The following is a 23,082-nucleotide window of genomic DNA, read 5'->3' on the forward strand; positions in this document are numbered from 1 at the left end:
TGCTGATAACTGCTAGTATAAAATACAAACTCTTCGGTATGGTAGCTCAAGCCTTTATCATGATAGTTCATGTCTACTCTCCCAGTCTTATTTTATCTTCTTCCATATCATCTTGCAATCTTCGTTCTGGTTGACTTGTCTTGCTCCTCATTACACATCAATCCTCTCCCACCCTTGTGTGCCTGCACGAGTAGTCCTCCAAGGCTAGAATGCTCTCCCTCTGCACTTCTGTCTTTTAGAATCCTTAGCTTGCATTAAAGCACTGCAGAATTAAGTCCTACCTCTAGGAGACCCTTCCTAATTTTTGCAAGTATTAGCTCTCCTTCCCTCTTGAAATTACCTTGCATGCTAACTTATTAATGTGGGTTTGTGATTTTAGTAATAATAGGGCAAATAGCTGCACATCCATGACTCTCCATCCTGGATCATCCTTGCCAGCCAATAAGGATATATTAAAAATGTATATGATGGGCCATCACTGGGCTAAGTTCTGGAGATGCAAAAAAAGAACAAAGAGAATCTCTGTCCTCAGGGAGTTCAAATTCAAATAAGAAAGACAACAGACAATTAAATATGGGCATAAACAAAATTTATAGAATGATAAAGGTAATCTCAGAGAAGAAGGGAAGTGGCCTTTTGAAGAAAATTCTTTTTCAAGTTGAATCATAGAGTTCCACTTAACACGTCCTGATCTTCTTCTCTCTTAACATCATGGCAATACCTGTGGAACATAGGATTATTAGTCAATCAATCACCAAACATGTGTTAAGGGTCTGCTCTATGCAAATCATTGTGTGACATACTAGAAACACAAAAATTTAACTGCTTCTTCCTTCAAGGAAGTTACATTACACTATGGAACCTATTCCCTTTTACTTAAAACATTTTATAGCATCTTTTCTTGTAATTCTTTTTTTATAATATCTCATTTTGTATTTATTACTTGGCACATGTTACCTACAAAGTAAGATGAAGTTCCTTTAATGCTTAATGACCTCAGTTCATAGCTTTAAAGTTCCAGTCTGCAAAATGGTAGTTGTATAGAATATCAACCTCTGCTATCATACATCCACATCATCTGTGCAAGAGGCTCAGCTCTAACTCGGAAACAGTTTTCACATTTTTTTCCCAATGACTTTGAATGACTCCGGTTGACAACTAGACTCTTTGCACAATCCTGCTCCCTCTGAGAAGGACGATTTACTCTTACCAATAGACATTGTTATTTGACCTTGATGGGTTGTCATTTATTCAATATGACCTCTTCCTTCATTCAGCAATTTCTTAGCACGATTGTCAGCTCTCTCATAGGATGAAAGTTAATCTACTTTTTAGCTCCTCTATAGCTCCCTTGTGGGACAGATATCATTTCAATCTGCCCTTAAGATGGGGACCAATTTCCTAGGTGGAGGTGATATTTCACAGAGCTCATTTGAGGATCCTAAACCCTAACCATCCATCGTGTCGAATTTATCCACACGCTGCCTGCATGACATAGTGTTATACTTGCTTTTTTCCTAGCCTAATCATTTCTTAATCTTAAGGAAGAGATGGATTTGAGGATGATCTTAGGCTACACTTTCACTGCCCGAATATATCAAAGTTATACACATCTTGGACAAGAACGTCATTGCCCCTACCTGACCATCAGGCGAGATTGATATCCCTGCTGGGAAGTGGATCATGAGATCACAGGATAGCAAAGCTGGAAAGCAGAGACCTTAGAAATAATTTCTTCCAATTCTCTCATTCCACAGGTGAGGAAACTAGGTCCCAGAGAGATGAAATGACTTGTAGACATCTGAGGTCACATAACTAATATGTGAGAAAGTCAAGATTTGAACCTAGATGTGCCGACTTCCTGACTAGAGCTCTCTGTACTACATCTTGTATCTTTAATCGAAACAGTAGATTAGGGTAAGGATTTTTAAAGAATACAGTTAAAAAAGGCCACTCGTTTTAAAGCTAAAATTAAATGATAAATACAATTAGTAGAGTTTTGTTTTCTTTTGTTGTTGTTTATGCTGAGGCAATTGGGATTAAGTGATTTGCCCAGGGTCACTTAGCCAGGAAATCTTAAGTTCTGAGGTCATATTTGAATTCAGATCCCCCTAACTTCAGGGCTGGTGGTCTACTCATAATACCAACTAACTTCCCCCAACTAGTAGTTTAATGTCAACCATTAAAAGTCTCTGGAAGAGAAATGTTAATCAGAAATTTATCATCATATCATTATAGCTTATGCCTACCTTTCCAATCTTATTTTATATTCATCCATGCCATCATGCATTCTTTCTTCTGGTTGATTTATTTTACTCCCCATATACATCCATCCTCTCCCACCTGCAGTGTACCTGCACAGGTAGTCCTCCAAGGCTGGAACGCTCTCTCTCTTCTGTTTTTTAGATTCCCTAACTTGCATCAAAACACTGCCTCTAGGAGGACCTTCCTTATTTCTCCAGTTATTAGGAGGTAGGTCATCTTCTCATCTTCACCTCCTGACTTCAAAAACACTGCCCTTCATTTCTATCCTTGATCCAGTAAGGAGAAGCCATTCTGTCTACTCCTAGAATTACATTAGGTTCTGTGGGGAGACACAAAGACTTTATAAAATGAAGGCCTGCTCTTTTAGCATTCCCAGGCTCCTTTGGAAGCTAATATTGGCCCACATAAAACTCACTGGTATGGGAGAGTATGCAGTCTTTTCACTTTTCACAAGCAAAATTCTGAGGCTCAGAAACTCAGAAGGAAGATTCCACAGAGGAAGCAGGGCTTGAGATGATCCTCAAAGTCAAGTTAGACTTTACCTGTGAAGAGATGAAGTGAGATTTTTCTAAGCTGAAGAGGTCACACAAATCAACATCTGGAGGCCTGAATTAGGAGGTGATGAAGGGGAAATTGAGGAAACTGATCTCACCAGGAACTAAGAAGTTATTTTAAGAAGTTCTCAGTCCAGTACAACAAATCATGCTATTGTTCTCATCTCAACTGCGTAACTCATAATGATGCATGGGTGTGTCTCACTCATTTATAGCAATTGACACTCATGGTAGTGACTATAAATATTTGGCTAATGATCACTTAGAAATCCTATATTCCAATGTTTTTGCCTCAAGTGATTTGTCATGAGACAAAGTCAAAACTTCTTGGTTTATTGAGGATTTGGGAGGCAAATCGGGGTCATGGAAAAAGTTGAATTTGAAACTGTGAGTCCTAGGTTTAAATTCTGTCTCTACTTTGTTTGTCTGTAGAGACTTGAATAGATTTCTTGATATCAATAAAACGTTATAATTTTGTAAAATGTTAATGACCTAGAAAAAATAACAACAAAGTTCATATGGAAAAACAAAAGGTCAAGAATTTCAAGGGAATTAATGAAAAAAAAATCAAATGATGGTGGCTTAGCTGTACCAGATCTAAAACTATACTATAGAGCAGCAGTTACCAAAACTATTTTGGTATTGGCTAAGGAATAGATTAGTTGATCAGTGGAATAGATTAGGTTCAAGGGATAAAACAGTCAACAAATATAGCAACCTAGTCTTTGACAAACCCAAAGATCCCAGCTTTTGGGATAAGAACTTACTGTTTGATAAAAATTGCTGGGAAAATTGGAAACTAATATGGCAGAAACTAGGCATTGATCCATACTTAACGCCGTACACCAAGATAAGGTCAAAATGGGTTCATGACCTAGGCATAAAGAATGAAATTATTAATAAATTAGAGGAACATAGGATAGTTTACCTCTCAGACCTGTGGAAGGGGAAGGTCTTTATGACCAAAGCAGAACTAGAGATCATTACTGATCACAAAATAGAAAATTTCGATTATACCAAACTGAAAAGTTTTTGTACAAACAAAACTAATGCAGACAAGATTAGAAGGGAAGCAATAAACTGGGAAAATATTTTTACAGTCAAAGGTTCTGATAAAGGCCTCATTTCCAAAATATATAGAGAATTAACTCTAATTTATAAAAAATCAAGCCATTCTCCAATTGAAAAATGGTCAAAGGATATGAACAGACAATTCTCAGATGAAGAAATTGAAACTATTTCTAGTCATATGAAAAGATGCTCCAAGTCATTATTAATCAGAGAAATGCAAATTAAGACAACTCTAAGATACCACTACACACCTGTCAGATTGGCTAAGATGACAGGAAAAAATAATGATGATTGTTGGAGGGGATGTGGGAAAACTGGGACATTGATGCATTGTTGGTGGAGTTGTGAACGAATCCAACCATTTTGGAGAGTAGTTTGGAACTATGCTCAAAAAGTTATCAAACTGTGCATACCCTTTGATCCAGCAGTGTTACTACTGGGATTATATCCCAAAGAGATTATAAAGAAGGGAAAGGGACCTGTATGTGCACGAATGTTTGTGGCAGCCCTTTTTGTAGTGGCTAGAAACTGGAAACTGAATGGATGTCCATCAGTTGGAGAATGGCTGAATAAATTGTGGTATATGAAAATTATGGAATATTACTGTTCTGTAAGAAATGACCAACAGGATGATTTCAGAAAGGCCTGGAGAGACTTACACGAACTGATGCTGAGTGAAATGAGCAGGACCAGGAGATCATTATATACTTCAACAACAATACTATATGATGACCAGTTCTGATGGACCTGGCCATCCTCAGCAACGAGATCAACCAAATCATTTCTAATGGAGCAGTAATGAACTGAACTAGCTATACCCAGAAAAAGAACTCTGGGAGATGACTAAAAACCATTACATTGAATTCCCAATCCCTATATTTATGCACACCTGCATCTTTGATTTCCTTCACAAGCTAATTGTACAATAATTCAGAGTCTGATTCTTTTTGTACAGCAAAATAATGTTTTGGTCATGTATACTTATTGTGTATCTAAGTTATATTTTAATATATTTAACATCTACTGGTCATCCTGCCATTTAGGGGAGGGGGTGGGGGGGGGTAAGAGGTGAAAAATTGGAACAAGAGGTTTGGCAATTGTTAATGCTGTAAAGTTACCCATGTATATATCCTGTAAATTAAAGGCTATTAAATAAAAAAAAAAAAAAAAATTTTGTAAAATGTATGGCTCATACTCTTGTTGTTGTCTAGTCATTTTTTCATTTGTCTTCAACTCTTAATGACCTAATTTGTGGTTTCCTTGGTGAAGACATTAGAATGGTTTTCCTTTTTTCCCTCTAACTCATTTTACAAATAAGGAAACTGAGGCAAACACAGTTAAATGACTTGTCCAGAGTCATATATCTAGTAAGTGAATAAGGTGCAATTTAAATTCAAATCTTCCTGACTCTGTTCCCAGCACTCTGTCTACTGGATTACCTACTTGTCCTAAGGGATCAGAATAAATGACCTCCAAGATCCCTTTCAATTCTCATGCTGATTCCAGGGGTCAGTCTCTCTCTCTCTCTCTTTCTCTCTCTCTCTCCTTTCTCTCTCAGGACTCCTTAGCTTGTGTCTCTCTTACTAACAAAACAAATCTCATGATGCAATACATCAAAATCAGGGAAACAGTTCAAATTCTGGTTCTATCATTCATTGCCTATGAGGTCTTGGGAAAACTCCTTTATAAGCCTCAATTTCCTCATTGTTAAATGATAAATTTGAGATAAATTATATATTTCACATTCACAGAGCATTAGAATGTGTTATAGATATTTTCCAATAGAATCCTTACAACATCCTCTGAATTAGATACCATCATCTCTCAATTTTATGTACAGGAAAATGGAGGCTAAGAGAGGTGAAGGGCCTTGTCATTATCATTTAAAATGATTTTATCATATGTCTGGCATATAATAGGTGGTACATAAATGTTTATTCCTCTTCTCTTGCCTATGTGGGATTCAAACTCAGACCTTTTTGCCTCCAAGTGCAGGGCTCTCCCTGCTATGTCACAGTGAGTTGCTAATGTTCTTAACACTTATGATCCAAAATTTGTACAAAAGAGAGTAATACCAATAGTGCTTTAATTAAATTACAAAAATCATCATTTTATCCACCTGAGCAAGAGTTCATCAAATTCTAAATACAAAAGAATGGTTAAAAAATAGTAATGGACCATCCCAAGAGTATTTCTATCTGAATTTCATTAAATATAAAGATAAAAATAATGTTTAACAAGAACTACTACTATATGTACTTAAATGTTCTCTAAATACAAAAGCAGACCTCCCAAATTAAAGCCATGTGGGAGCAGGATGATGTATACATCATCCCCATCATCCTGTTTGCATCTGAACTTGTCTCCAAGATCTTTGCAGTGAGCTTACCAAAAATCTATCATTTTGTCAATCCATGTCTGCCAAGCAATCAACGCAAAAGAATGATAGTAGGATAGAGACTTAGTCCAAGATTGTTTCTATCTGAATTCCATCAACCACAAAGACGTGAGGAACAAAACTATCAAAACAATAGCAATGGCTGCAATTTAAAGAGATGTTTTTGGAATAGATACCACTTCACTAACCAGATCACTCTTCTATCTTATTGAATAGATCAGATATTGATTTGCCTCCAAGTGAAACTGATAAAAATGGTTGATACTCAAGACTGAAAATAAAAAGCCCTCCTTGGATGACATCTATACCATTGGAAGAAATGTCTCCATAAATCAGATTATGGTTGCATTAAAGTATTAATGCATTTCTCTCTCAGATGCCCAGCTCAGTCCATTGCTTCCCCAAAAGACACAACAAAGATTCATTCAATTGTTGTTGTTTTGATATGAAAGCTCTCAGATATTCCCTAGGGAACTAACTCCATATCATCCCAAACCTAGCTCCTAGCCACCATATGGACATTTGTCTACAATTTGAAAATTCATTTGTCTTCTTGTAATCACTTTTCAAATGAGTTCTTCATGCAGATTGAAGTTTAAGTCCCAGCAGTTCAAGCTGTGATTTATCTAAGTTTTCTCTTCCTGTTGCACTGAGAGGTTGAAGAGTATAAATTTGGGGAAGATTTTTAAATAAATAAATGAACAGGCTTTGTTCTTTGCAAGTCCACCATAACTCCTGTTTTCATAGGCTATCTCTTTCTCTTAAGATAACAAATTTGGGAGCCCTTAATATAACAGAAAAAAAGAAATAATAAATTTTGGAGAAGATGTGGGAATATTGGGATGCCAATTCATTGTTGGTGAAGTTGTGAACTGACCCAATCATTCTAAAGAAAAATTTAGAACTATGTCCAAAAGGTAATCAAATCATGCATATCCTTTGGTCCAGAAATACCACTGCTAGATCTGTATCCCAAGGAGATCATAAAAAGGGGGAAAGACCTGCATGCACAAAAGTATTAATAGCAGCTCTTTTTTGTGGTGGCAAAAAATTGGAAACTGAGGGTATACCCATCAGTTGGGGAATGGCTGAACAAGTTGTGATATATGAATATAATGGAATGCTATTGTTCTATAAAAATGATGAGCAGGTGGATTTAAGAAAAACCTGGAAAGAAGTGAACAGACTCAGGACATTGTACACAATGATCAATTATTATAGATTTAGTTCTTCTCAGCAATGAAATGATCTAAGACATTTCCAAAAGACTCATGGAAAAATACCATCCACATTCAGAGAAAGAACATTTTCACTTTTTTGTGGCTTTTTACTTTTGTTCTGTTTCTTTTTTCACAACATGACTGATGTGAAAATATGTTTATATGATTACATATATATGACCTATACTAGATTGCTGGCTGTCTTGGGGAGGAGGGATGAGATGGCAGGAAAGAGAAAAAAAATGAAATTCAAAATCTTATAAAAATAAATGATGAAAACTATCTTTATATGTATTTGAAAAAGTATGGTTTACCAAATAAACAAACAAACAAAAAATAAAAACAGATAAACAAAACAAGAAAACAAGTCTTGCAGGACTCCCAGAGAGTCCTAGGAGAGTTGGTAATAGAGACTAGGGGAATGTACCAGCCCTGACTCCCCTGATGAATGCTAGGCTTGAGATCCAAGAAGTAGTCAAATATCAAATGTAACCATAGGGGACTAGATGGTATATGCATTTTAAGGATGCATTAAAGAGAAACTTTAGAGGAAAATATTCTTCCTTGGTTTGTAAGAAATGAAAACTCAGAGCAAAAAACAAGGGAAAGCCGAGACCTCTGTTCTTCCAGTTGTTTTCATGGTGAGTGAGCCTTTGGGTTCTTATTTTAAATACCTTATAACTCAGTGCAAAAAGAGCCCCAACTGTGAACACTGACAAACATTCCAGGCAGGGCAAGCAAAGTTCTTTTGTCTGGCCTCCCCATGACAGGCTTTACAAGTAGGAATGTGAATATGAAATTACAAGGGTATGAGTGAACTGTGGATACTAACAAATGATCCCTTTCTTCTTGTAATGAAACCTGGGGTTCAAACATATCTCCTCTCTCTCTCCCTCTAGGCTTACCTGTGATGTGACGCACACTTGTGTGTGACTGACATTGGCAAGAGGCTATATCCAACCATGGTGAGGATTGAAATGCCACTTCTGCTGTTTCTTGGGCTCCCTTTGGAGCACTTCAGTAGACTCTAAGGAGATGGTACCTTTTGAATTGGCTCTCTCTTGGTAAGATTCCATTAAAATTATTTTGACCCAGAGGGCATGATACTGAATATGATGTTTCTGAAATATAGCTTTGTAATTGTTGTTCAGTTGTTTCAGTCATGTCTTACTCTCCATCACCCCATTTAGGATTTTCTTGTAAAGATATTGAGTGATTTGCCATTTCTTTCTCCTGGACATTTGACAAATGAGGAAACTGAGGAAACTAGGGTTAAGTAACTTGTCCAGGGTTGTCACAATTGGTGTCGGAGCTTGTTGAACTCACAAAGATGAGTCTTCCTAACTTCAGGCCTATTACTCTATGTACGGTGCCACCTAGCTTCCCTAAGATATAGCTTTTAGTGATAAAGTGTTAAGATGATCTAGATTTTCCTTGATATGTTCTTATTTTCCATCAAAAATCATTAAACAAAGATGCCAGAGAGAAAAAGAGAAATCATAAGATCTTAGAGATAGATCAATAATTAGTCTGATATTTATGTGTATTTATTTTATGTGTAATTGATTGTATGACATGTGAGACGTTGGCGTGGTCCAGCGTGGTATGCCCTCGTCAGAGAAAGTACAGTTCTATGTGAGTAAAGCAGAATTAAATTATTCCAGAAGAAAGGTGAAATGTACTTAAAGAATCACACCAAATGTTCATAGGGACTATTTGTGTGCCACCTGTGACAGAGCATGCTGAACTCGTGTTGGTCTGAGCAGCCATAGTTAGACACACTAACTTGACTGTAACATAGAGATGTCATTTTGGGACTCTTTGAGAATAAAGGACAACAATCAACATGCACAATTACATACATACATATATGTATACATATATACCTAAACACAGAGAGAGGCACACACACACACACACACACACACACACACACAGAGATACATACAAGTTTTTTTAAGGTAAGGATTATTTCTCTCTAAACCCTAAAATGGAACCTAGCAGGCTCTTAATAAACACTTGAATAATTGATTTCTCTCAAACAAATTTTGTAGATGAGGAAAATGGAGGTCCCTTTTTTCCTCCAATGTTGTGTATAGCAGCAGAGATTGCATGCTTCTCCCATCTAAGGATGACATCAAACTAAGACAGGTAACCAACATTTTGGATTACTTTAGAATCTAAATAGGTTTTGGCAAGCTGGAACATTACACAAAATTTTTAAAAATGGATTTTATATAGGTTAATTAAAAAATTTAAAGTTGGTTTTAAAAAGTTACCTTTACAAGTATAGAAGGGACAAGATGAGGCAGCCATTTGTCTACAAATAATATGGGAGTTTTCATGAACATCAGTTACAATATGGGTCAGCAGTATGATGTGATAATAATGCTAAGCTTGCATTCATTAAGAGATTTGAGACTTACAGAGTATTTTATGAATGTTACCTATCTCATTTTATCCTTACAACTATGAGGAAACTGAGGCTGAGAGAGATTAAAGTTCCATCCGTTTCCTAATCTGAAAATAGTGATGATAATATCAATCTTATGAGACTGTTTCAATGATCAAATGGGTTAATATATTTAATGCGTTTTAAAAATCATAAGTGCTCTATAAATGGCAACTCTTATAGAATAGATTCCCTGTAGGCATGGATTAGATGAAACAATTTCTGAGCTCTCTTCCTATTCAGATTTTGGAATTCTCTAAGATGAAATGTTTTGTCCAAGATCACACAATTAGTTCTCTCCAAGGTGGGAACTATACCACAAGCCTTCTTTCTCTATATGATATTTCTCTTAAAGATGAAAAATCTGAATCAACCCAATGAATTATTTAAAAAAGTTTTGATTTCCTTGGAGTCACCAAAGAAAATGGATGCACTTGCTTGTAAATAAAATTGGCTCATTGCCATTCAGACCTATCCTTTGACTCAGCTGGTTAAGCCCCAGTGCTAGTGAGCACAAAGTTATGAATTTTCATTTTTCTCTGCATTTTCAGTACCTGACATATAGCAGATGCTATATAACTGCTTGTTAAACTGAATTGAAATAGAATTCTCCTAGGTACCACTTAACCTCTCATAAGAATTTTTCTCATGACCAAAGATGCTAGCTTCAATTTTAACCAAAAGTCTTGTAAATGCACATCAAAGTCACAAAGAGAATATGGAAGGGGAGTATGTTTTTTTTTTTTTTTGCAACTCATCCTTTGTACTAGAAAATGAACTCAAAGTACCTTGTTGAAATGTCAGTGATGCAAGCCTCACATACAAATGGGAGTAACGATGATATCCTGGACTTTCACTCATGTACCACTCTGCTGACTTTGTTTTAGAAGAGAAATGATCTTTTGTTCTTCAAGTCTATGTCTGAAGAGTCCAAGATCTAGCATGTCTTACAAGGTTTTTTTTTTAAGGTTTTAGGGGTGGAGCCAATATAGTAGAAAGTAGACAGGTCTTTGAGCTCTTTTTCCCCTCAGATCAACATGACATCAAGACACTAAATGAGCTTTGGAGTGACATAACCCACAAATAATTGAAATGTAACAAATTTCAAGCAGAAGTTATTTTGGAGGAACTTCAGGAAAAATCTATCCCAATTGGGCAGTGGGGGGTGGGGTTGCAGGGTATTGTAGGTATGTCACTTATAGAGGAAGCTTGGGACAATCTCTTCTTTGCCCTAAGAGCAGACCTCAACCTTTAAAAATGTGTTTAAAAAAAAATCTCTGACCATAGATAGCTTTTGTGGAAACAGAGAACAGACCTCAAACTCTGAGGATACTAAAGGCAAAACATCTCCAGATGAAGCCCTCTCACAAGGCTCTCTTGGAAGAATTCAAAAGGATCTTAAAAGAGAGTTAGAAGAAGAATGGGCAAAGGCAATGAGAGCACTGGAGAAGGAAACACAGAAATTATCTGAAGAAAATCACTCCTTAAAGAATAGTTTTGGTGAAATGGAAAATGAAATCAATTCCTTGAAAAACAAAATTTCTGAAATGGAAAAAAAAATTCAATGAACAAAATAATTCATTTTAAGATTTCAATTGGTCAAATGCAAAAGGAGATTAAAAAGCTAATTGAAGAAAATATTTACTAAAAATTAGAATTGAACAATTGGAAGCATGAGACATCAAGAATCAATCAATCAAAACCAAAATAAATGAAAAATAGAAGAAAATGTAAACTACCTTATCAGAAAAACAACTGACCTAGAAACTAGATCCAGGAGAGATAATCTAAGAAGTATTGGACACCCTGAAAACCATGGTGGGAAAAGAGCCTACACAACATATTTCAAGAACTCATCAAGGAAAACTGCCCTGATGTTATAGAAACAGAGGGTAAAATATCTGTTGGAAGAATCCGCTGGTCACCTTCTGAAAGAAACCTAAAAATAAAAACTCCAAGGAATATTGTAGCTAAATTCCAAAATTATAAGATCAAGGAGAAAATACTGCAAGCAACCAGAAAGAAACAATGCAAATATCTAGGAGCCACAATCAGGATGACCCAGAATCTAGCAGCTTCCACTTAAAAGGTTTGAAGGACCTGGACTGTGATATTTTGGAAGGCAAATGAACTTGTCCTACAGTGAAGAATCAACTCTCCTTCAAAATTAAGCATTATCTTTGAAGAGAAAAGATGGATATTCAATGAAATAGGGCACTTGCATTTATTTTGATGAAAGACTAGAGCTGAATAGAAAATTTTGTCTTCAAATACATAGCTCAAGAGAAGCATAAAAAGGTAAAAAGGGAAGAAAAAAAACCTATGTTTTTAAAAAGTTAAAATGTTTCCATCCCTTATGAAAAGATGATATGTTTAACTCTTGAGAATTGTATCTTTCTTAGGGGTTCACTTAGAGGATATAGATATAATTTGACTATTGTGATGAAATAAAAACTGAAGCTATGGATAGAAAAGGAATCGTATTAGAATAAGAGGGAAGGGGAAGTAAAATCGGGGTAAATTATGTCAATTTGCCACAAAAAAGACCTATTACAGTTGAAGGAAAGAAGGGAAGTACATAAGTATTGTGTGAATCTTAACCTCATCCAATTTGGCTCAAAGAGAGAATATCATACATATTTGGTTTAATATAGAAACTTGTCTCATCCCATAGGAAAGTGGGAGAAAGGGGAAAGGAAAAAGGGAGATAATGGGAGAAAAAATAGAAAGAGAAGGGAAAGGGTTAAGAAAGGGGGTAGGAACTATAAAAGGGGGGCAAATTGAGAGACAGTGGTCTGAAGCAGAACATTTGTGAGGGGGGAAAGGTAAAAAAGAAAAATATAATGGGGAAAATAAGATGGTGGGAAATAGTTATTTTTTCTGTGAATGTGAATGGGATAAACTCTCCCATAAAATAGATAGCAGACTGGATTAAAAGCTAGACCCCTACAATATATTGTTTACAAGAAACATATGTGAAGCACACTGTAAAAGTAAAAGTAAAAGACTGGAACAGAATCTCCAATGCTTCAGCTGAAGTTAAAAAAAAAAAAAAAGCAGGGATAGCAATCCTGATCTCAGGTAAAACAAAAGCGAAAAAATAGGTCTAATTGATAGATAAGGAATGAAACTACATTTTGCTAAAAGGTATCATAGATAATGAAGTAATATCTTTTTTATTTTTTTGTTTAACACACATTATTTTATGCATCATGTTGGGAGAGAAAAATCAGAGCAAAAGGGAAAAACCATGGGAGAGATTAAAAAAAAAAAAAAAAGTGAACATAGCATGTGTTGATTTACATTCAGTCTCCTTAGTTCTTTTTTCTGGGTGCAGATGGCATTTTCTATCCAAAGTCTATTGAGATTGTTTTGAATCACTGAATCCTTGAGAAGAACCAGGTCTCTAATAGTTGATCATCACACATTCTTGCTGCTATTGTGTATGATGTCTTCCTGGTTCTACTTCTTTTACTTAGCATCAGTTCATGTAAATCTTTCTAAGCCTTTCTATAATCAGCTTGTTCATCATTTTTATAGAACAATAATATTCAATGGAATATTGAATACTTTCATATACCACAACTTGTTCATCCCTTCCCCAATTGATGGGTAGCCATTCATTTTCCAATTTTTTGCTACCACAAAAAGAGCGGCTACAAATATTTTTGCACATGTGGGTCTTTTTCCCTCCTTTATGATTTTCTTGGGATACAGACCCAATAGAAATACTGCTGCATTAAAGAGTTTGCAAATTTTGATAGCCCTTTGGGCATAGTTCCAGATTGTTCTTCAGAATAGTTGGATGATTTCACAATTGTACCAACAATCCATAATTTTCTCAGTTTTCCCATATCCCCTCCAACATTTATCATTATCATTTCCTGTCATCTGACCTAATCTGAGAGGTGTGAGATGGTTCCTCAGAGTTGTTTTAATTTGCATTTCTCTAATCAATAGTGATTTAGAGCATGAATGAATTTAATGAATGTAATTTCATCATCTGAAAATTGTCTGTTAATATCATTTGACCATTTATCAATTAGAGAATGACTTGTGTTCTTATAAATCTGACACAGTTTTTCATATATTTTAGAAATGAGAAGTTTATCAGAAATACTAGATGTAAATGTTTTCCCCCCAGCTTTGTACATGCCTTTTAATCTTGTTTCTGTTGGTTTTGTCTGTGCAAAAACTTTTAAAATTTAATGTAATCAAAGTTGTCCATTTTACCTTTCATAATATTCTCTAGTTCTTTCTTCATAAATTCCTACTTTCTCCAAAAATCTGATAGGTAAATTATCCCTTTTTTAATTATGCTATCATCCTTTATGCCCAAATCATGTATCTATTTTAGCCTTATTTTGGTATGGGTTGTGAGAAAGAGATCATTGCTGAATTTCTGACATATTTTCCAGTTTCCCCAGGAATTTTTGTCAAATAATGAGTTTTTATTCCAGAAGCTGAAATTTGGGGGTTTATCAAATACTAGATTGCTATAGGCATTGTTTACCGTATCATGTGTATCTAATTTATCTCACTGATCCACCATTCTATTTTTTAGCCAGTAACTAAAGGTTTTGATGGCTGCTGCTTTATAATATAGTTTTAGGTTTCTTACTGCTAAGCCACCATCATTTGTATTTTTTTCATCAATTCCCTGACATTCTTGACCTTTTATTCTTCCAGATGAATTTTGTTATCATTTTTTCTAGTTCTATACAATAATGTTTTGACAGTTTGATTGGTATGGTGCTAAACAAGTAGACCATTTTAAGTAAAATTGTCATTTTTATTATATTAGCTTGACCTACTCATGAGCAATTGATATTTTTCCAATTGTTTAGTTCTGACTTTATTTGTGTGAGAAGTTTTTTGTAATTATGTTCACATAGTTCTTGGGTTTCTCTTGGAAAATAGATTCCCAAATATTTTATTTTGTCTACTGTAATTGTAAATGGAATTTCTATTTCTTGCTAATGGGCTTTATCAGTAATATATAGAAATGCTGGTGATGTATGTGGGCTTATTTTATATTCTGCAACTTTGTTAAAGCTGTGAGTTGTTTCCAATAGGTTTTTGGATGATTTTCTAGGATTCTCTAAGTATATCATCATGTCATCTGCAAAGAGTGATGGTTTTATTTCCTCACTGACTATTCTAATTCTTTCTTCTTTTCTTATTGCTAAAGCCAGCATTTCTAGTACAATGTTGAATAATAGTAGTGATAATGGGCATCCTTGTTTCATCCCTGATCTTATTGGGCATGCATCCAACTTCTCTCTATAATGCTTGCTATAGGTTTTAGGTAGATATTGCTTATTATTTTAAAGAAAGTTCCCTTTATCCCTATGCTGTATAGTGTTTCTAATAGAAATGGATGCTGTAGAGATTGAAATAATATCAATACTAAATATAAATGCACTGAGTGGCATAGCATCAAAGTTCCTAGAGGAGAAGTTAAGAGAATTGCAAGAAGAAATAGACAGCAAAACTATACAAGTGGGAGATCTCAATCTTTCTCTATCAGAACTAGATAAATCAAACCACAAAATAAATAAGAAAGAAATTAATGAAGTAAATAGAATCTAAGAAGAGTTAGATACGGTAGACCTTTGGAAAAATTGAATGGAAACAGAAAGAAATATACTTTTCTCTTGGTGACATGTGGAATCCACATAAAAACTGACAATTTATTAAGGCATAAAAACCTCAAAATCAAATGCAGAAAGGTAGAAATGATAAATGCATCTTTTTCAGATAGTGATGCAATAAAAATTTCCTGTACTAAAAAGACAGGGAAAATAGACTAAATATTAATTGGAAACCAAATAATCTAATCCTAAAAAATATGAGTAGATAAAATAAAAAATCATAGAAACAATCAGTAATTTCATATAAGAGAATGATAATGAGACAATAGACCAAAATTTATGGGAGGCAGCAAAAGCAGTTTTTAGAAGAAGTTTTATATCTCTAGATGCTTACTTGCATAAAATAAAAAAAGGAGAAGATCAATGTATTGGGCATGCAACTAAACAAGTTAGAAAAAAACAAAATTTAAAAAACCTAATTAAATATGAAATTTGAAGTTCTGCAAATAAAAGGATAGGTTAATAAAATTAAAAGTAAGAAAATTATTGAATTAATAAAACTAAAAGTTGGTTTTATGAAAAAACCAACAAAATAGATAATCCTTTAGTTAATTTGATTAGAAAAAGGAAAGAAGAAGATCAAATTGTTAGTATCAAAAATGAAAAGGATGAACTTTTCACCAATGAAAAGGAAATAAGTGGAACAATTAGGAGGCATTTTGCCCAACTGTATGCCAATAAATTTGATAATCTAAGTGAAATAGATGAATATTTTCAAATATATAAATTGCCCAGATTAACAGAGGAGGAAATAAATTACTTAAATTGTACCATTTAAGGAGGGGAGAATTGAACAAGCTATTAATAAACTAAGAAACCTAACTAAGAAAAACAACTAATGAAAAAAATACTCCAGGGCCAGATAGATTTACATGTGAATTTTACCAAACATTTAAGGAACAATTAATTCCAATACTATACAAACTATTTGGAAAAACAGGGAAAGAAGGACCTACCAAATTCCTTTTATGACACAGATAGGGCACCAATATCTAAACTAGGTAGGATCAAAATTGAGAAAGGAAAATATAAACCAATTTTTTTAAAAAAATATTGATGCAAAAATATTAAATAAAATATTACCAAAGAGATTAAAGCAAGTTATAACCAGGATAATACATGATGATAAGTAGGACTTATACCAGTAATACCAGATTGGTTGAATATTAGGAAAAGTATTAGCATAATTCACTATATCAATTACGAAGCTAACAGAAATCATATGATTATCTCAATTGAAACAGAAAAAGCATTTGGCAAAATCCAACACCCATTCCTATTAAAACACTAGAGAGGAATAAATGGAGTTTTCCTTAAATTTATCAGCAACATCTATTTAAAACCATCAGCAAGCATCACATGTAATGGGGATCCATACCCAATAACATCAAGGGTGAATTAAGGTTGCCCACTATCACCATTATGATTCAGTATTGTATTAGAAATATTAGCTTTAGCAATTACAAAAAAAGAAAGTAAATTAATTAGAGCAGGTAGTGAAGAAATCCAATTATCACCCTTTGTAGATGACATAATGGTATACTTTGAGAATCCTAGAGAATGAGAATCAACTAAAAACTATTAGAAAAAAATTCAAAATTTTAACAAAGTTGCAGGATTTAAAATAAATCCATATAAATCATCAGCATTTGTATATGTGACCAACAAAGTTCAGCAGCAAGAGGTACAAAAAGAAATTCCTTAAAATAATGGGATAGTATAAAATATTTGGGAGTGCCTGCCAAGCAAAGTCAGGGACTATATGAACACAATTACAAAACACTTTCAGAATAAATAAAGTCAGATCTAATCAATTGGAAGAGTATCAAGTATTCAGGAGTAGGTGAAGCTAATATAATAAAAATGACAATTCTACCTAAATTAATCTACTTATTCAGTACCATACCAATCAACCGCCCAAGAAATTATTTTATAGAGCTAGAAGCAATAATAACACATTTCAAATAGAAGGAAAAAAAGGTCAAGAACTTCTTGGGAAGTAATGAAAAAATGCAAATGAAGATAGCCTAGTTGTACCAGACCTAAAATTATATCATAAAGCTGTAGTCATCTGTATGCATTTTGTTTTCTCTTTTTTCTTTTTGATCTAATTTTTCTTGTGCAGCTTGATAATTGTGGAAATATTTATAGAAGAATTAGTCATGTTGGGGTGGAGGCAAGATGAGAGGAGGCAAGTATTTATCTGAGCTCTCCCTGATGTTCCTCAGACCAAAACCAAACAAGCCTCTGAACTGGTTTTAGAGTGACAGAACTCACAAATATTTGGAGTGTAACAAACTTCCAGCAGAAGACATTTTGGAGGAACTTAGAAAAGATCTGTTTCAATAGGGCACAGAGGAAAGCAAGTGAACACAGGCACAGTGCAGAGACGTAGGGCAATGTAAACCCTGCACACCAGGGAATCTACTGAGAGCAATCTACAGTAGTGTTGCTACTCTGTCCTAGTTGCAAACCACTAGATCAGCAGATTACCTGTAAGACATCCAACACAAATACAAAAAGCAAATAGTGAGCCCTAGAATCCTAGAATAACATGGGAGCAGGCCACACCTACCCAGCACCAAAAGTTAGCACCGGTCCAGCATAGCCACTGTCACCTGTAGAGGAAGCTTGGACAATCTCCCCTTTCCCCTAAAAGCAAACTCCAACCTTTTAAAAATGAGCAAAAAGCAAAAAGAATTCTGATCATAGATAGTTTTTTTATGGAGAAAGAAAAGAACAGATTTCAAACCCTGAGGACATTAAAAGCAGATAATCTCCAGATGAAGCCACAAAGGGTGATGTTAATTGGTTCGCATCTCACAAGGCTCTCTTGGAAGAATTCAAAAAGGATTTTAAAAGAGTTAGAAGAAAGGAAATGAGAACTGTGCAAAAGGGCTTAGAAAAGGAAACACAGAAATTATCTGACAAAAACTCCTTAAAAATTAGATTTAGTGAAATGGAAAAAGCAAATAACTCCTTACAAAATATAGATTTGCAAAAAATGGAAAAAGAAAACAAACTGAAAAAACAGAATTTATGAAATGGAAAAAAATCTATTGAACAAAATAACTCATTTAAAAATTTGATTGACCAAATACAAAAGTAACTAAAGAAGATAACTGAAGAAACTAATTCACTAAAAATTAGAACTGAACAAATGGAAATGAATGAATCAATCAAGAATCATTCAAAGAAAGCCAAAAAAAAGAAAAGAAAAAATAGAAGAAAATTTAAAATACCCTATTTCAAAAATGACTAAATCAATGTATGAGAGACAATATGAGAATTATTGGACTTCTTGAAAACCATGATGAAAAAAGAGCCTAGATATAATTTTTTCAGGAAGCCATCAAAGAAAACTGCCTGAGTGTCCTAGAACCAGAGGGCAAAATAGCCATTGAAAGAATTCACTCCTGAAAGGGATCTCAAAATGAAAACTCCATGGAATATCATAGCTAAATTTCAGCATTACAGGATCAAGGAAAAAAAAATATTGCAAGAAACCAGAAAGAAACAATTCAAATATCAAGAAGCCACAATTGGGATTATATAGGACTTGGCAGGTTCCACCTTAAAGGATCAAAGGGCCTGAAATCTGATTTTTATAAAGGCAAATTCTTGGATTGCAGCCTATCCAGCAAAACTGAGCATTATTTTTCAGAAAAGAAAATTAACACTCAATGATATAGGTGAATTTCAGTTATTTATGATGAAAAGACCAGAACTGAACAAAAAAGTTGATCTTCAAATACAGAATTCAAGAGAATCATAAAAAGTAAAAGGGAAAGAACTCTTGAGAATTATATCTCTGTTATGGGTATACTTTGAGATTGCAGATATAATTTGATTTTTTGTGATAATATAAAAAAGAAACGAGGTAGAAAGGGGATTGTACTGGAAAAAGAGGGACATGGAGAGAAAATAGGGGAAGTTACAACTTATGAAGAGTCAAAGAAGATCTCTTATAATTGAGGGCAAGAAGGGAGGGAGATTACTGTGTGAATCTTACTCTCATCAGATTTGGCTCAAAGAGAAAATATCGAACATATTTGGCTTTACAGAGAAATTTGCCTCACCCTATAGGGAAGTTGAGGAGGAAAGGGGAAAGAAAAGGGTGAGACTAATAGAAGGGAAAACAGAAGTAGTAAAGGAAAGGTATAAGAAAGGGAGAGGGGGTATAAAGGAGGAGAGTTGTTTGAGGGAGATGGTGGTCAGAAACATAATACTGGGGAGGAGGGAAAGGAGGAAAAGAAAGAGAAAAGCATAACTTAGACTAAATAAGATGGCATGAAATACAGAAGTAGTCATTTTAGCTGTGAATGTGAATAGGATGAACTCTCCCATAAAATGGAAATAGATAGCAGACTGGATTAAAATCCAGAATCCTATAATATGTTGTTTACAAGAAACACAGTTAAAGCAGAGTGATACATACAGAGCAAAGGTAAAAGGCTGGAGCAGAATCTATAATGCTTCAGGTGAAGTAAAAAAGCAGGGGTAGCAATCCTGCTCTCAGATCAAGCAAAAGTAAAAATGGATCTAATTAAAAGAGACAAGGAAGGAGACTACATCCTACCTAAAGGTACCATAGATAATGAAGTGATATTAATACTAAATATAAATACACCAAGTGGTATAGCATCCAAATTCTTAGAGAAGTTAACAGAGCTGCAAGAAGAATTAGAGAGTAAAATTATACTATTGGGATATCACAAACTTGCTCTCTCAGAACTAGATAAATCAAATTACAAAATAAATAAGAAAGAAGTTAAAGAGATAAATAGAATTTTAGAAAAGTTAGGTATGATAGATATTTGGAGAAAACTGGACAGAGGCATAAAGGAGTATACTTTTCCTCAGCAGTTGATGGAACCTATACAAAAAATATTTTTAAAAATTTGTGCCATGTAATAGGGCATAAAAACTTCAAAATCAAATGCAGAAAAGTAGAAAAGGTAAATACATATTTCTTTCAGATCATGATGCAATAAGAATCACATATAATAAAGAGCCAGGGAAAAATAGATTAAAAATTAATTGGAAACTAAATAATCTGATCCCAGAGAATGAGTGGATGAAACAATAAATCATAGACACAATCAATAATTTCTTCCAAGAGAATGACAATAATGAGACAACATACCCAAATTTATGGGATGCAGCCAAAGAAGTTCTTGGAGGAAGTTTTATATCTCTAGATACTTGCTCGAATAAAATGGAAAAAGAGAAGATTGATGAATTGGACATTCAACTAAAAAAACTAGAAAAGAACAACTAAAAAAATCCCCAAGTACATATAAATTTGAAATTTTGCAAATAAAAGGGGAGATTAATAAAAGTGAAAGTAAAAAAAAAAACTACTGAACTAATAAACAAAACTGAGTTGATTTTATGAAAAACAACAAAATAGATAAATCAAATTGTTAGTATTTGACTAAATACTAAATAAAAATAATGAACTTTCCACCAATGAAGAGGAAGTTGAAGCAATAATTAGATACTATTTTGCACAATTGTATGCCAATAAATATAATAATCTAAGTGCAATGGATTAATACTTTCAAAAATATAGATTACCCAGATTAAGAGGAAGAAATTAAGAGGAAGAAACAAATTACTTAAATACTCCAATTTTAGAAAAATAAATTGAGCAAACTATTAATCAACTCCCTCAAGAAAAAATCTCCAGGGCCAGATAGATTTACATGTGAATTTTACCAAACATTTAAAAAACAATTCATTCCAATATTATGGAAACTTTTTGGAAAAATAGGGAAAGAAGGAATTCTACTAAATTCTTTTTATGACATAGACATGGTGCTGATACTTAAACCAAGTACAATCAAAACAGGGAAAGAAAATTATAGAACAATTTCCCTAATGAATAATGATACAAAAAAATATTAAATAAAATATAGCAAAGAGATTACAGCAAGTTATCCCCAGGATAATATACCATGACCAAGTAAGATTTATATCAGTGATGCAGGGCTAGTTCAGCATTAGGAAAACCATTAGCATAATTGACATATCAATAACCAAACTAACAAAAATCATGTGATTATTTCAATAGATGCAGAAAAAGCATTTGACAAAATCCAACATTCATTCCTATTAAAAATAGTACAAAGTACAGGAATAAATGGAGTTTTCCTTAAAATGATCAATAGCATCTATTTAAAACCATCAACAAGCATCATATGTAATTGGGATAAACTAGAACAATCCCCAATAAGATCAGGGGTAAAACAAGGTTGCCCAATATCACCATTACTATTCAATACTGTATTGAAAATGCTAGTTTTGGCAATTAGAGGAGAAAAAGAGATTACAGGAATTAGAATAGGTAAGGAGGAAACCAAATTATCACTCTTTTCAGATGATATGAGAGTATATTTAGAGAATCCTAGAGAAGCAACTAAAAATTACTAGAAGCAATTCACAATTTTAGAAAAGTTGTAGGATGCAAAATAAATCCACATTTTTTTATATTTTACTAATAAAATCCAGCAGCAAGAGATACAAAGAGAAATTCCATTTAAAATAATGAGATAGTATAAAATATTTGGGAGTCTACCTGCCAAGACAAAGTCAGAAACTATATGAACTCAATCACAAAATACTTCAAATACAAATAAAGTCAGATCTAATCTCTTGGGAAAGTATCAAATGCTCATGGTTAGTCAGAACTGATATGATGAAAATGACAATACTAACTAAATTAATCAACTTAATTCAGTGCCAAACCAATCAAAGTCCCAAGAAATTACCTCACAGAGCTAGGAAAAATAATAAGAAAATTCATCTGGAGGAACAAAAGATCAAGACTTTCAAGGAAATTGATGAAACAAAATGCAAATGAAGATGGCCTAGCTGTAACACCAGATCTAAAACCATATTATAAAATGCAGTCACTAAAACCATTTGGTATTGGCTGAGAAATAGAGTAGTTAATCAGTGGAATAGATTAGGTTCACAGGACAAAAGTTAATGACTATAGTTATCTAGTCTTTGACAAACCCAAAGACCCCATCTTTTGGGATAAGAACTCTGTATTTGACAAAAACAGCTGAGATAATTGGAAATCAATTTGGCCGAAACTAGGCATCAACCCACACCTAATACTCTACACCAAACTAAGATTGAAGTGGGTTCATTATTTAAATATAAAGAGTGAGATTATAAGCAAATTAGAAGAACAAAGGATAGTTTAATTCTCTGATCTGTGGAGAAGGAAAGACCTTGTGGCCAAAGAAGAACTCAAATACATTATTGAATGCAAAATGGATAATTTTGATTATATTGAGGTAAAAAGTTTTTGCACAAATAAAACCAATGCAGACAAAACTAGAAGGGAAGCAATAATTTTTACATTCAAGGATTCTGATAAAAGTCTAATTTCTAAAATATATAGAGAAATGACTCAAATTATAATATATATATTTATTCATTTATAAGAATTCAA

At 33.9% G+C, this 23,082-nt stretch overlaps 1 long non-coding RNA gene across 3 annotated transcripts in view; it reads right to left on the bottom strand.

Annotated features, from left to right (window-relative positions):
* Nucleotides 1-572: 572 nt before the first annotated feature.
* LOC116421651 overlaps nt 573-23,082 on the bottom strand; it is an 83,999-nt gene continuing 61,489 nt past the window's right edge. Inside the window, exons 1-4 of one of the 3 annotated variants that reach the window (XR_004232128.1) lie at nt 3,587-3,627; nt 2,681-2,807; nt 2,355-2,584; nt 573-721 (exon numbers count right to left, since the gene is read on the bottom strand). This is a non-coding gene — a long non-coding RNA (uncharacterized LOC116421651). Of the gene's footprint in view, nt 722-2,249; nt 2,585-2,680; nt 2,808-3,586; nt 3,628-23,082 lie in introns of those variants that run through there. The other 2 variants (XR_004232127.1, XR_004232129.1) reach the window with 2 other exon arrangements.

Source organism: Sarcophilus harrisii, chromosome 1 (assembly GCF_902635505.1).
Source record: "Sarcophilus harrisii chromosome 1, mSarHar1.11, whole genome shotgun sequence".
Classification (NCBI taxonomy): Eukaryota; Metazoa; Chordata; class Mammalia; order Dasyuromorphia; family Dasyuridae; genus Sarcophilus; species Sarcophilus harrisii.